This window comes from Ranitomeya variabilis, chromosome 3 (assembly GCF_051348905.1).
Source record: "Ranitomeya variabilis isolate aRanVar5 chromosome 3, aRanVar5.hap1, whole genome shotgun sequence".
Lineage (NCBI taxonomy): Eukaryota > Metazoa > Chordata > Amphibia > Anura > Dendrobatidae > Ranitomeya > Ranitomeya variabilis.
In genome coordinates this window covers 122,619,584-122,635,626 of record NC_135234.1, presented here as the reverse complement: position 1 = coordinate 122,635,626, position 16,043 = coordinate 122,619,584, and the positions used below count along the sequence as shown (strand labels likewise).

At 41.8% G+C, this 16,043-nt stretch overlaps 1 long non-coding RNA gene across 1 annotated transcript; it reads right to left on the bottom strand.

Moving 5' to 3' along the window:
- Positions 1 to 9,769: 9,769 nt before the first annotated feature.
- On the bottom strand, positions 9,770 to 15,772 carry LOC143818001 (uncharacterized). Its single transcript, XR_013224251.1, has 3 exons — positions 15,589 to 15,772; positions 14,824 to 14,886; positions 9,770 to 9,872 (listed from the first exon to the last, which is right to left on the bottom strand). It is a non-coding gene; the product is annotated as an uncharacterized LOC143818001 (long non-coding RNA).
- Between the last annotated feature and the right edge of the window lie 271 nt (positions 15,773 to 16,043).

The window sequence follows — 16,043 nt, the reverse complement described above, 5'->3', positions numbered from 1 at the left end:
CACTGTGCTCTTAGGTACCTTAGTACTGCAGAAATTCTGTTGTAACCTTGTCCAGATCTGTGCCTTGCCACAATTCTGTCCCTGAGCTCCTTGGCTAGCTCCTTTGACCTCATAATTCTCATTTTGTCTGACATGCACTGTGAGGTCTTATATAGAAAGATGTGTCCCTTTCCAAATCAAGTCCTATCAGTTTAATTAAACACAGCTGGACTCCAATGAAGGAGTAGAATCATCTCAAGGAAGATCACAAGGAAATGTACATCATGTGACTTAAATACGAGTGTCAGAGCAAAGGGTCTGAAGACCATGTGATATTTCGTTTTTTCTTTTTAAATAAATTTGCAAAAATTTCTACATTTCAATTTTTTTCAGTCAAGATGGGGTGCAGAGTGTTCATTAACCCCTTCCCGACCCATGACGCCACATAGGCGTCATGAAAACCCGTGCCAATCCGACCCATGACGCCTATGTGGCGTCATGGAATGATCGCGTCCCTGCAGATCGGGTGAAGGGGTTAACTCCTATTTTACCCGATCTGCAGGGAGAGGGGGAGTGGTACTTCAGCCCAGGGGGGGTGGCTTCACCCCCCCGTGGCTACGATCGCTCTGATTGGCTGTTGAAAGTGAAACTGCCAATCAGAGCGATTTGTAATATTTCACCTAAAAAACTGGTGAAATATTACAATCCAGCCATGGCCGATGCTGCAATATCATCGGCCATGGCTGGAAACACTAATGTGACCCCCCCCACCCCACCGATCGCCCCCCCAGTGCTCCGTTATAGGGTCCGGTCCCCTCCGTCCGCCTGCCGGCTCCCCCGTCCTGCTGTCCGCTCCCCCGTCCTCCTGCCCGCTCCCCCCCTGCTCCTATGTCACCCCCCCGTGCTCCGACGCCCCCCCGTGCCCCGATCTCCCCCCCCTTATACTTACCGAGGCTCCCGGTCCCCGTCCGCCTCCATCATGGGCGCCGCCATCTTCCAAAATGGCGGGCGCATGCTCAGTGCGCCCGCCGGCCGGCAGATTCATTAGAGGTACATTTTGATCGCTGTGGTAGGTTCTATCACAGCGATCAAAATAAAAAAATAATAAATAAACCCCCCCCTTTATCACCCCCATAGGTAGGGACAATAATAAAATAAAGAAAATATTTTTTTTTCTTTTTCCACTAGGGTTAGGGTTAGAACTAGGGTTAGAACTAGGGGTAGGGTTAGGGGTAGGGTTAGGGTTACGGGTAGGGTTAGGGGTAGGGTTATGGCATGTGCACACAGAGCGGATCGGCCGCGGATCCGCAGCGGATTGGCAGCGGATCCGCAGCGGATTGGCAGCGGATCCGCAGCGGATCCGCAGCGGATCGGCCGCGGATCCGCAGCGGATCCGCAGCGGATCCGCAGCGGATTGGCAGCGGATTGGCCACGGATCCGCAGCGGATTGGCCGCTGCGAATTCGAAGCAGTTTTCCATCAGGTTTACAGTACCATGTACACCTAAGGAAAACCAAATCCGCTGTGCCCATGGTGCGGAAAATTCCGTGCAGAAACGCTGCGTTGTATTTTCCGCAGCATGTCAATTCTTTGTGCGGATTCCGCAGCGTTTTACACCTGTTCCTCAATAGGAATCCGCAGGTGAAATCTGCACAAAAAAACACTGGAAATCTGCTGTAAATCCGCAGGTAAAACGCAGTGCCTTTTACCTGCAGATTTTTCAAAAATCATGAGGAAAAATCTCACACAAATCCGCAACGTGGGCACATAGCCTTAGGGTTAGGGTTGGAATTAGAGTTAGGGTTGGAATTAGGGCTAGGGTTTGAAATAGGGTTAAGATTAGGCTTGTGGTTAGGGTTACGGATAGGGTTAGGGGTGTGTTGGGGTTACAGTTGTGGTTAGGGTTGGGATTAGGGTTACGGTTGGGATTAGGGTTAGGATTAGGGTTGGAATTAGGGTTACGGGTGTGTTGCGGTTAGGGTTGTGGTTAGGGGTGTGTTGGGGTTAAGGTTGTGATTAGGGTTATGGCTACAGTTGGGATTAGGATTAGGGGTGTGTTGGGGTTAGTGTTGAAGTTAGAATTGAGGGGTTTCCACTGTTTAGGCACATCAGGGGTCTCCAAACGCAACATGGCGCCACCATTGATTCCAGCCAATCTTGCGTTCAAAAAGTCAAATGGTGCTCCCGCCCTTCCAAGCCCCGACGTGCGCCCAAACAGTGGTTTACCCCCACATTTGGGGTACCAGCGTACTCAGGACAAACTGGGCAACAACTGCTGGGGTCTAATTTCTCCTGTTACCCTTGCAAAAATAAAAAATTACTTGCTAAAACATAATTTTTGAGGAAAGAACAATTATTTTTTATTTTCACGGCTCTGCGTTATAAACTTCTGTGAAGCACTTGGGGGTTGAAAGTGCTCACCACACATCTAGATAAGTTCCTTCGGGGGTCTAGTTTCCAAAATGGGGTCACTTGTGGGGTGTTTCTACTGTTTAGGTACATCAGGGGCTCTGCAAATGCAATGTGACGCCCGCAGACCATTCCATCAAAGTCTGCATTTCAAATGTCACTACTTCCCTTCCGAGCCCTGACGTGTGCCCAAACAGTGGTTTACCCCCACATATGGGGTATCAGCGTACTCACAACAAACTGGGCAACAAATATTGGGGTCCAAATTCTCCTGTTACCCTTGTGAAAATAAAAAATTGCTTGCTAAAACATCTTTTTTGAGGAAAGAAAAATGATTTTTTATTTTCACGGCTCTGCGTTGTAAACTTCTGTGAAGCACTTGGGGGTTGAACGTGCTCACCACACATCTAGATAAGTTCCTTGGGGGGTCTAGTTTCCAAAATGGGGTCACTTGTGGGGGGTTTCTACTGTTTAGGCATATCAGGGGCTCTGCAAACGCAACCTGACGCCCGCAGAGCATTCCATCAAAGTCTGCATTTCAAAACGTCACTACTTCCCTTCCGAACCCCGACGTGTGCCAAAACAGTGGTTTACCCCCACATATGGGGAATCAGCGTACTCACAACAAACTGGGCAACAAATATTGGGGTCCAAATTCTCCTGTTACCCTTGTGAAAATAAAAAATTGCTTGCTAAAACATCTTTTTTGAGGAAAGAAAAATGATTTTTTATTTTCACGGCTCTGCGTTGTAAACTTCTGTGAAGCACTTGGGGGTTGAACGTGCTCACCACACATCTAGATAAGTTCCTTGGGGGGTCTAGTTTCCAAAATGGGGTCACTTGTGGGGGGTTTCTACTGTTTAGGCATATCAGGGGCTCTGCAAACGCAACCTGACGCCCGCAGAGCATTCCATCAAAGTCTGCATTTCAAAACGTCACTACTTCCCTTCCGAACCCCGACGTGTGCCAAAACAGTGGTTTACCCCCACATATGGGGTATCAGCGTACTCAGGAGAAACTGGACAACAACTTTTGGGGTCCAATTTCTCCTGTTACTCTTGCAAAAATAAAAAAATTCTGGGCTAAAAAAATATTTTTGAGGAAAGGAAACACATTTTTTATTTTCACGGCTCTGCGTTATAAACTTCTGTGAAGCACTTGGGGGTTCAAAGTGCTCACTACACATCTAGATAAGTTCCCTTGGGGGTCTAGTTTCCAAAATGGAGTCAATTGTGGGGAGTTCCTACTGTTTAGGCACATCAGGGGCTCTGCAAACGCAACCTGACGCCCGCAGAGCATTCCATCAAAGTCTGCATTTCAAAACGTCACTACTTCCCTTCCGAACCCTGACGTGTGCCAAAACAGTGGTTTACCCCCACATATGGGGTATCATCGTACTCAGGAGAAACTGGACAACAACTTTTGGGGTCCAATTTCTCCTGTTACCCTTGGGAAAATAAAAAATTGTGGGCTAAAAAATCATTTTTGAGAAAAGAAAAATTATTTTTTATTTTCATGGCTCTGCGTTATAAACTTCTGTGAAGCACTTGGGGGTTCAAAGTGCTCACCACACATCTAGATTAGTTCCTTGGGAGGTCTAGTTTCCAAAATGGGGTCACTTGTGCGGGAGCTCCAATGTTTAGGCACACAGGGGCTCTCCAAACGCGACATGGTGTCCGCTAATGATTGGAGCTAATTTTCCATTCAAAAAGCCAAATGGCGTGCCTTCCCTTCCGAGCCCTGCCGTGCGCCCAAACAGTGGTTTACCCCCACATATGGGGTATCATCGTACTCAGAACAAACTGGACAAAAACATTTGGGGTCCAATTTCTCCTATTACCCTTGGGAAAATAAAAAATTCTGGGCTAAAAATCATTTTTGAGGAAAGAAAAATTATTTTTTTATTTTCACGGCTCTGCGTTATAAACTTCTGTGAAGCACCTGGGGGTTATAAGTGCTCACTATGCATCTAGATAAGTTTCTTGGGGGGTCTAGTTTCCAAAATGGGGTCACTTGTAGGGGAGCTCCAATGTTTAGGCACACAGGGGCTCTCCAAACGCGACATGGTGTCCGCTAACGATTGGAGCTAATTTTCCATTCAAAAAGTCAAATGGCACGCCTCCCCTTCCGAGCCTTGCCGTGCACCCAAACAGTGGTTTACCCCCACATATGAGGTATCGGCATACTCAGGAGAAATTGCCCAACAAATTTTAGGATCCATTTTATCCTGTTGCCCATGTGAAAATGAAAGAATTGAGGCTAAAAGAAATTTTGTGTGAAAAAAAAGTACTTTTTCATTTTTGCGGATCAATTTGTGAAGCACCTGGGGGTTTAAAGTGCTCACTATGCCTCTGGATGAGTTCCTTGGGGGGTCTAGTTTCCAAAATGGGGTCACTTGTGGAGGAGCTCCAATGTTTAGGCACACAGGAGCTTTCCAAACGCGACATGGTGTCCGCTAACGATGGAGATAATTTTCCATTCAAAAAGTCAAATGGCGCTCCTTCCCTTCCGAGCCTTACCATGTGCCCAAACAGTGGTTTACCCCCACATGTGAGGTATTGGTGTACTCAGGAGAAATTGCCCAACAAAATTTAGGATCCATTTTATCCTGTTGCCCATGTGAAAATGAAAAAATTGAGGCTAAAATAATTTTTTTGTGAAAAAAAAGTACTTTTTCATTTTTACGGATCAATTTGTGAAGCACCTGGGGGTTTAAAGTGCTCACTATGCTTCTAGATAAGTTCCTTGGGGGGTCTAGTTTCCAAAATGTGGTCACTTGTGGGGGAGCTCCAATGTTTAGGCACACGGGGGCTCTCCAAACGCGACATGGTGTCCGCTAAAGATTGGAGCCAATTTTTCATTAAAAAAGTCAAATGGCGCTCCTTCCCTTCCGAGCCCTGCCGTGCGCCCAAACAGTGGTTTACCCCCACATATGAGGTATCAGCGTACTCAGGACAAATTGGACAACAACGTCCCTGGTCCAGTTTCTCCTTTTACCCTTGGGAAAATAAAAAAATTGTTGCTAAAAGATCATTTTTGTGACTAAAAAGTTAAATGTTCATTTTTTACTTCCATGTTGCTTCTGCTGCTGTGAAACACCTGAAGGGTTAATAAACTTCTTGAATGTGGTTTTGAGCACCTTGAGGGGTGCAGTTTTTAGAATGGTGTCACTTTTGGGTATTTTCAGCCATATAGAACCCTCAAAATGACTTCAAATGTGAGGTGGTCCCTAAAAAAAATGGTTTTGTAAATTTTGTTGTAAAAATGAGAAATCACTGGTCAAATTTTAACCCTTATAACTTCCTAGCAAAAAAAAAAATTGTTTCCAAAATTGTGCTGATGTAAAGTAGACATGTGGGAAACGTTATTTATTAACTATTTTGTGTCACATAACTCTCTGGTTTAACAGAATAAAAATTCAAAATGTGAAAATTGCGAAATTTTCAAATTTTTTGCCACATTTCCGTTTTTTTCACAAATAAACTCAAAAATTATCGACCTAAATTTACCACTAACATGAAGCCCAATATGTCACGAAAAAACAATCTCAGAATCGCTAGGATCCGTTGAAGCGTTCCTGAGTTATTACCTCATAAAGGGACACTGGTCAGAATTGCAAAAAACGGCAAGGTCATTAAGGCCAAAATAGGCTGGGTCATGAAGGGGTTAATGAGAAAAAAATGAACTTTTTGAATTTACCCAATGGTTGCAATTCAAAGAGTTGCAAAGGTTGCAATTCCAAAATTCAAAGAGTGAAATTTTTTTAAAGGGTCTGACTACTTTCCGTACCCACTGTATAATAAAGGGATCACTGGTTCAAGTTCCTGAGGACTACAAACTAAAATTAAATTAATAAATAATTAATAAATGTTTTTAAAATATATTACAATAAAAACATGTTCAAGTTTTATTCAAAGTTATCCAATTAACAAAAAAAAGGAAAAAAGAAAAACAAACATGTTTAGCATGTATGCTTGTAAAATTACTTACAATGAAAAACTTAAACACTAAAATACAAAAACTTCATAAGTTTGTGATTATCATAATGACGTGAAGAATCGCATTGCCAGTATATTTTTTCAGAAAAAGTAAATGCTGTAAAACAAAATAATTTCTCCCCACTTAATTTTTTTTCCTGGTCTCAGTACATTATATGTTGAATGGACAAATAAAAACATCAGAGTTCTTGGAAAATCAGAAGGAAAACGCAAAAGTACAAAAAACAACACATGCCGGGTCCTGAAAAGGTTTAAAGGAAGTCTATAAAGACATGTCAGCCTCAGTGTATGTGTCCATGGTCCGGAATGGCAGTGCTTTGGACGCAGCAGATACCTGCTCCGTCCAAAGCGCTGCTGGCATTTGTACGCGCGGTGATTCCGCATGTGTTCATTGCAGAATCACCGCATCCTATACATAGACTGTGTAATTTATCTTGCGGAAACTGAGCGTCTCCGCAAGATAAATAGACATGCTGCGGTCTATAAAGTCGCGCCGTACGTCCAGTTACGCAGGTCTGCCACCTGCGTCCTTGAACGCATAGTGGAGATGGGATTTCATAAAATCCCCTCCACTACACTGTAACATCTGGCCGCTGCGGATTGGACACTGTGTCTGTATGCAGCGTCCAGTCCACAGCGTTAACTGACCGTGGAAACATACTGTACCTTTTGTTGATTTGAAAAATGTTTCTCCAATTGAGGAAAGCAACTGGTTGCAGTTATTGTGTTTGAAAACCTTATTAATGGCATTCTACTCGACTACCCCGGTAATTCAGTGTTAAATTTAGGGTGGCAATTACTTTTTCACCTAGAACTAGTTGATGTTTGAAAGCATTTTTTTCATTAATAAATTAAATGATCATTAACTTTTTTTATAAGTTCTTTTTCAGGCAGTTGTTGACATGAGATTCAGCTTAAAAATCCGAAACAATTCTTGTCAGTGTGTCAAACTTTAAAAATAGAATAAATCAGGCAATTATTTTCAATGACACTGTAATTAGGCTGTCATTGACTCAAAATTCTGCTTTAAAATGAGAAACAGTGTAAGGGTAACGAAGTGCAAGAACAGAATAAATTAGGTGAATACTTTTTCTTAAAGCTGTAATAAGTTAATATATGATTTTTATACCATTCTATTAGAGAATTGCTTATGTTGCACTTTTCTGATATAATATATTATATATTGGATTTAATCACTTAAATGTTACTATCACTTAGGCATCATGCACACTGTCGTATTATATCTTGTTTGTTTTCTATAGAGCTGTAACAAGGCTGTTTTTCGGGGCCTTTAGTGTACATCTGTAAATTTCCTATTTTGCACAATATCCAATAGTAATAGCTCCTTTACTAGTTAAAGCACCAATCCAGCATTTTTTTCATTGCAGCGCAGGTGTGATGCTTCAAATCTAAGTTCTCTGCCCCCCCTGTCTTATACTTACCAGTCGCCTTCTTCACCATCTCCAGTTCCAAGACGCCATCTTATGACCGCAACTTTTGACTGACCGGATATCAGAGATAACCATGATGAACGCTCAATGTAAGTATATGAGAGCCAGAACGAGGCTGTCATAGATTTACATTGAAAAGTGACCTCCAGTTCTGAAGACTGACTGTAGCGTAGCTGATACAAGGTGAATACGGAGGAGAGTAACTATAAGATTAGTTTCAGGGACCTCAAATTAGAAGCACCACTCCAGTGCTACAATAAAAAATTGCTGGAGTGGTGCTTTAATGGAGCCAGTATTGTAGCATATGTAGTTCATTGGACCTCTTGGCACACAGCTCTACAGTTTGCATATAGCACAGCCTGTTTGATGTCTCTACATATAGTCTTCATTTTGTATATCGTACAACAAGAAAACATTATTTCGGTTACAGAACTTTGCACATTAGTGTTCCTTTTTTCCATTATGCATGAAATGTCTTCATATTATATAAGGGCTACTGCTTACTAATTACTTGGGCACAGTATTCATATTTTATAAAGGTTATGCAAATGTCCTCATACAATGTTCTGTTGTTTCCAATTATCTGATCACACTCATGATTGATAATAGAACATCCCAGCATAGTAATCAATAGTATTTGCAGGAAACAGGAGATGCATTTGTGTCTTCTTTCTTCTGGAGACAGTGTGGAGCCAAGATTAGCTACAGTTTCTGCAAATATATATATAGATTGTTAATTAAAAGGGTAATTGTGGAATCAGTTTAAAGGGGAATGCTCTCCACATACCATATGACTATAAATGGCTAACAACTGTTCATATAGGGAAGTCTAAATCAATGGAAGAGATTCCCCACTCAGCACCCTAATCTTTTAGGAATACTACCTGATCTGCGTTACATAAACAGGGCATTGATTTTGATGGGAATTATGTATTGCGTTACTTCCTCTGTAGTAGAACTGCAGTAGAATTCAAAGCCTGCCGTTATGCTATAGCTTACAGCAAATGAATGGGATCAGACTGGTGTGATCATCTTATCACCTTGCATTTAAAGAAGTCTCATCAAAATTTGTATTTAGTAATCTGTCCTTGTTATGTATTATTGTGTGTGAGGGTATTAAATTACTTACTGATTGCCATCTTTCCTGGTTATGGTCCTCTTTTGGCTCACATGATCACTCTGCAGCTCTGCCAGCTCACAGGGTCTTTTATGTGGAGTGGTAGTTACTTTCCAAGTGTTAGGGCTCATTCAGATGTAGCGGGGTGACTGAAGACGTTGTGGCAAGAAGGATCTGATGTGAATCTGTATGCTGAAGCCATGTGCAACCGAATTGCACAGTAAAGCTGAATCCTTTAAACTGGACCCAATGTCTACTATCTTGTCTGTAGCCGGATCCAGATCCATGGATGGGTAGGTAAGAAGGATTCCCGAACGACAAGTGAGTAAAGAACAAAATCCATAGCACAACACACACCAATCAGTCTCCTGTTTAGAAGAAGGGTTTCAGGACAAAGAGAACTCAGTTCTGGCCAACAGCAAACCAGTCCTGGCCCCCTCTTCACAGACATCAGTGAATTTTCTTGTACGAGAAAAAATGTCTCATTTTGATCAGTGATTTTGGTCAGAGTTTCATCAGTTTGGTCGCTGTTAGTTTTTACCATCAGAGTCTCAACAATTTTTCTTGGATAGAAAAAGAATTAAAGAGGTTTCTCGAGCTTCTCATATCAAATAGTCTAAGAAATTAGCAAATTTATTCCAGTGGAATTTATTTCTCCTTTAATTTTATAGAAATTTGTTTTCTCCAGGAAATGTTTTTTTTCCAACTCACTTGACATAAATTCAGCAAAATGGCAGCCATCTGTGGCCCGTAGAAGGCTAAGCAAATTGTAAAATATATATATATTCACCTCATGGCTCATCTGTTGTACCACTACTGCGGCTTGCTGTGTGATCCTCAATACCTCTTTTTGTCCCCTTCGCTGTCACTCTTCACTCCAGTCTGTGGATTCTAGCTCTGATGACTTCTCCCTGTGCCACTGTGGTGCATGTCATAACATGTTGTAACATGGCTAACAGGGGTTCATCAGATACTATAAAACACATCCATTCTTTTCTAGAGGCATTTTTTCTAGAGGAGAATACAGACCCTCACAGATGCACTATATCATGGACTCTATACCCCAACATACATTGTCTATACTGGCATTTCTTTTGCATGGGTCCTAACTGACATGCCATTTTATTCCATTAGCAGGTCCTTTTTATCATGGAAATACGCTAAATAAGAGAGGCAATTTAGCACTTAAATAGTACTTATTCTCAAAGACAATTTAAACAAATTGTTCTTGATAAGTGTACAAATTGCCATACCTTTCAAAGAGCCAACTTCAGTAATGAACATGAATAAAATATGTTCTTAAAAATAATGAAGTTTCCCTTCTGTGTTTTTTCTTTTAATTTAACAAGTGCATCTAGAAGATAAGTGCTTATTTATCAGTTCATCAATGTATGTACTTGTTTGTTATAAATGGAAGAATTGGATGAATATGTTGCTAAGCTAGTTTCGAATTATGATCTGCTAAGCACCGTCTGACGCTTGATAGACAAGAATAATTACAACACTTCACATCTTATCTCTTCCTACAGGAACCTATGAGTAATACTGCTATGTAGCTCCACTCAGTTCCCAGCTTTGATGAGTCTCTAAATGATTAGTCACGGTGACCTGTGATTTTTCTTTACTTTGCAAAGCCTGGTCTTTTGTTAACCTGTATCACAAACGTCATTTGCACAAATGGTTTTAAATGGCTTATGACAATGTCATACCCCAGGCAATTTCTCAGCCTACGCACACAGAAATTACCCGGTGCATTAAATTATATGTATAATCCAAAACAACAAGTTTATCTTGGCATTATATTTCAGTTGCCAATTGAGTCAATTTGGAAATTAGATGACCTGTTTTGCTGTTAATAATCATTGTCAATCTTTTTTTTTATTGGAGCATATTTTACCAAACTATCCATGATGTATTTATTACCATGACAAGCTATGGGAGGCTAATTATATTGAGGTCTTCATCAGTCACTACGTATAGACTCTACACATCTGCTCAGAAAGGTAAATCAGATGTAAACAACTGTTCCAAAGTTTAGGGTCACTTAAAAATTTCCTTATTTTTGAGAGAAAAGCACAGCTTTTTCCAATGAAGCTAATATTAAATGACTCAGAAATGCACTCTATACATTGTTAATGTGGTAAATGACTATTCTAGCTGCAAAGGTCTGGTTTGTAATGCAAAATCTTCATAGGTGTATAGAGGCCCATTTCCAACAACCATCACTCCAGTGTTCTTATGGTACTTTGTGTTTGCTAACTGCGTGAGAAGGCTAATGGATGGTTAGAATACCCTTGGAAACCCTTGTAAAAGTATGTTAGCACAGCTGAAAACAGTTTGGCTGATTAGAGAACCTATAAACCTGACCTTCATTTGAGCTAGTTGAGAATCTGGAGCATTACATTTATTAGTTTCATTAAACTCTCAAAATGGCCAGAAACAAAGAACTTTCATGTTAAACTCAACAGTCTATTCTTGTTCATGGAAACGAAGGCTATTCTATGCGAGAAATTGCCAAGAAAGAAGATTTCCTACAACGGTGTGTACCACTCCCTTCAGAGGAGAGCACAAACATGCTCTGACCAGAGTAGAAGAAGTGGGAGGCCCCGCTGCACAACTGAGCAACAAGACAAGTACATTAGAGTCTGTAGTTTGAGAAATCGACGCCTCACAGGTCCTCAACTGGCAGCTTCATTAAATAGTACACGCAAAACGCTAGTGTCAATGTCTACAGTGAAGAGGTGACTCCGGGATGCTGGCTTTCAGGGCAAAGTGGCAAAGAAAAAGCCATATCTGAGACTGGCTAATAAAAGGAAAAGATTAATATGGGCAAAAGAACACAGACATTGAACAGCGGAAGATTGGATAAAAGTGTTATGGACAGACGAATCCAAGTTTGAGGTGTTTGGATCACACAGAAGAACATTTGTGAGATGCAGAACAACTGAAAAGATGCTGGAAGAGTGCCTGACGCCATCTGTCAAGCATGGTGGAGATAATGTGATGGTCTGGGGCTGCTTTGGTGCTGGTAAAGTGGGAGATTTGTTCAAGGTAAAAGGGATTTTGAATAAGGAAGGCTATCCCTCCATTTTGCAATGCCATGCCATACCCTGTGGACAGCACTTGATTGGACCCAATTTCATCTTACAACAGGACAATGACCCAAAGCACACCTCCAAATTATGCAAGAACTATTTAGGGAAGAAGCCGGCAGCTGGTATTCTATCTGTAACGGAGTGGCCAGCGCAGTCACCAGATTTCAACCCCACTGAGCTGTTGTGGGAGCAGCTTGACCGTATGGTATGCAAAAAGTGCTCATCAAGCCAAACCAACGTACGGGAGGGGCTTCTGGTAGCATGGGGTAAAATTTCTCCAGATTACCTCAGAAAATTAACTGCTAGATGCCAAAGGTCTGCAATGCTGTAATTGCTGCAAATGGAGCATTCTTTGACGACAGCAAAGTTTGAAGGAGAAAATGATTATTTCAAATAAAAATCTTTTTTTCGAACCTTGTCAATGTATGGACTAGATTTTCAATTAATTTGGCAACGCATTTGATTAATAAAAGTATGAGTTTTCATGAAAAACACAATATTGTCTGGGTCTGGGTGACCCTAAACTTTGGAACCATAGTGTATGTTCAGTTTCTTCAATGAGAAGCAGCTGGGTGTTTTGAAGGATTAGATCTCGGGCTTACAATTTTCTAATTACCTATTGCTACTGCAACTGCTGTTGTCATTGCAGCTACTACAGCTAATGCAAGAATTTAGCTTGAGAATAAAACTTCTTTTGGAATCTTTATTCATGCCTCTGCAGTTGAGTTAAGCTATCTGATGATGTCCTTTGTGTGAGTACTGGTTCGTACAGACTTCCATAGAAACATAGATTCAAGAGCCCCACACTCGCAGCCTAGTTATGGAGTCAGAATATTTCTTAAATTGAATAGGTCTAGCTAATAACAAAAGTAGAAAAGACATATTCATCTGTATTTTCTAAAAATTCTTATTTTTGTTTAAAGCTCACTTAGCGTACATGGCAAACCTGGTGTTTACTTCCTGAGTAAGACAATGTAGAGGCAAATGCAAGAGTGGACATAACATTGGTGCAACCTGTGTAGCCACACAGAGGTTCAAAAAGTAAGGGGGCCACTTCTACTAACAAAGCAGCAGACAGCTTCTGTCATAGTCACATTATTGGACTGAAAATGGCTCATATTCTGTTCTTTACCAGTGGCCCTCTTCTTTCTTTGTCCAGCTATGGCCCTAGTCCGGCGTAAACTGTCTCAACTGTAACGGTACGTTCACATTTGCGTTGTGCGCCGCAGCGTCGGCGCCGCAGCGCACAACGCAAACAAAAACGCTGCAAAACGCATGCACAACGCTGCGTTTTGCGCCGCATGCGTCCTTTTTTTAATTGATTTTGGACGCAGCAAAAATGCAACTTGCTGCGTCCTCTGCGCCCGGACGCGGGCGCCGCAGCGACGCATGCGGCGCAAAACGCAAGTGCGACGCATGTCCATGCTCCCCCATGTTAAATATAGGGGCGCATGACGCATGCGGCGCCGCTGCGGCGCCCGACGCTGCGGCGCACACACGCAAATGTGAACGTAGGGTTAGAGCAGAAATTTGGCTGACATACTCTAATAATAATAGTGCAAACAAATCTCCTGTGGCCTCATCACTGCATTGTGATACCATGGTGGTTTCATCATAATGTAATGTTAAGATACAAGGCAGGGAATGCTCTTACTCCTGAAGGACATAATTAAAGTATTCTTATAGAGCACCTGTTTTATCTCATGGACGGTAATTGTGTGAATAATGTTGAGCTTTTATTAGTTAATAATAATCTTTATTTTTATATAGAGCTAACATATTCCGCAGCGCTTTACAGACATTATCATCCTGTCCCCAATGGGGCTCATAATCTAAATTCCCTATCAGTATTAGTTTTGTTGTTGTCCTTATAATTTACTGAATCTGAACTTTCTTTTTTAGGATAGAGTGATTACTTTTTGGGAGCCTGGTGCCTACATTTGCCACTATTTTTTCTCTTTAGTAGGAAAACAATAATTTAATTTTTTTATTGAATCATATTAGGAAAGTGAATTTATCTCCATAAGTGCCTGAATCAAAGAATTGCAGTATACGCCTCTGTGACAGTGCTTGAGCCAGCATCCGACCCTTTAATTTTTCTAACACAACTAGCAGGCGGCCGCTGCTGAACGCTGGGGTGCATGCAATGAAGGATTATGTACTGATGCGAGTCAGTGTCAGCATCTGTACATATGCTAGGGTGCTATGCACTCTCTTTACCACAGATGAAGATTCCTGTGATGCATCTGCCACTAGTGTTGAGCGAAAATACTCGTTACTCGAGATTTCCCGAGCACGCTCAGGTGTCCTCCGAGTATTTTTTAGTGTTTGGAGATTTAGTTTTCATCGCCTCAGCTGAATGATTTACAGCTATTAGCCAGGCAGTACATGTGGGGATTGCCTGGTTGCTAGGGAATCCCCACATGTAATCAAGCAGGCTAGTAGCTGTAAATCATCCAGCTGCGGTGAAAAAAACTAAATCTTCAAGCACTAAAAAATACTCTGAGGACACCCGAGCGTACTCGGGAAATCTCGAGTAACGAGTATATTCACTCATCACTAATCTGCACCAATCCCACATGAACAATGATGAATTTCCCACTTTGAGAAGACATGCAGTGTAATTTACATATGTGCTGGAACAACTTACTGTTGCAATTTCTTTACAAAACATCATCAAAATGAGTCAACCGAATTCCAAACCTATGCAAATCTGGTAAAAACATTTACAAGTACCAACATCATCCATACCACCTGTAAGGGGGTTGTACTCACTCAGGTGCTGCTGGATGAAAACAGGAGGCTCATTTCTTTGCAAAGTCGTGCGGGTTTATTTAGCTGATAAACACATAAGCAACTACACAAGGTAAACATCTTTCAGAGCAGGCAAAACAACACCAAACATGTCCTTATCCAGGCTCTACTCCCTCAGGCCTGTGGGCACCCAGGCTGGGCAATGTCCATCATGCAGGCTTGATGTGGAACCACACACACAGGAAGGCTTTTCCCTCTCTGCACACAGACCACTATGTAGGGTCCAGCCTGGACACATGGAAATCTGCCCAACAGACTCCCAAAAACTCACTGCCAAACACACCTGATTACATACAGGCAACACCCAGTGAGGAGACATGGTGGGCGGTTCCCTCCCCCGCACTGCAGCGGCCACTAAACTTGGCCCAGAAAATGGAGGAATAACCCCTCCGACCATGAACTGCTGGAACAAAACTTTCAAGCCCACATCACAGAAAATAGACCTTTCTGTGATGCATATCTCCTCCTATGATACATTATCAGGGACCCAGGCACAGACCTAACATCACAGCTGCATCAAAGAGAAGCAGCTCCTGCCATCACATTACAGGGGAGTTAAAAATTAATTGTTTGACCAACTAAAGCAGGATAATTTTCAAGTTGGTTATTTTGTACAGTCCTCAATGATGTTTAAAATATCCAAATAGCCTTGGGCAGGATAAAAGTTCCCAACTTCTGCTTTAAGCTTTCCCCAGGTTATACATTATAATAAACGTGTATACGCACCTGCCTTTGCTGCATTGCACTACTCGAGTCCAATGGTATTTTTCTGTCTGGTCACCTGTACCATCTTCACCAGATAATCTCTGGCATCTTCCAGCATTCATCATCATCGGCATCTCCTGCAAAGACTAAGCCACACCATTATGATGTCACACAATAAATTTCATGACATTGCATATTGTGTGGTGTTGCCTAGTCAGTGCATGAGACACCAAAGAAGCCAGGCACTGAAGATGCTGAAGATGGCCAAGTGACTGGACTCATGAAGGCTGGAGAGGACTGGATGTGTTTTCATTTTTTAACCCCTTTCCAACTATTTTGAATTCAACCTGTATTGGATCTGCTAGAGCAGATATTAGCTGATTTTGGGGGTGCTAGATGTCAGATCCCGACCAATCTCATATTTATGACTTACCCAATCGATAAGTTATCAATATGTTATTCATGGCTAAGCCCTT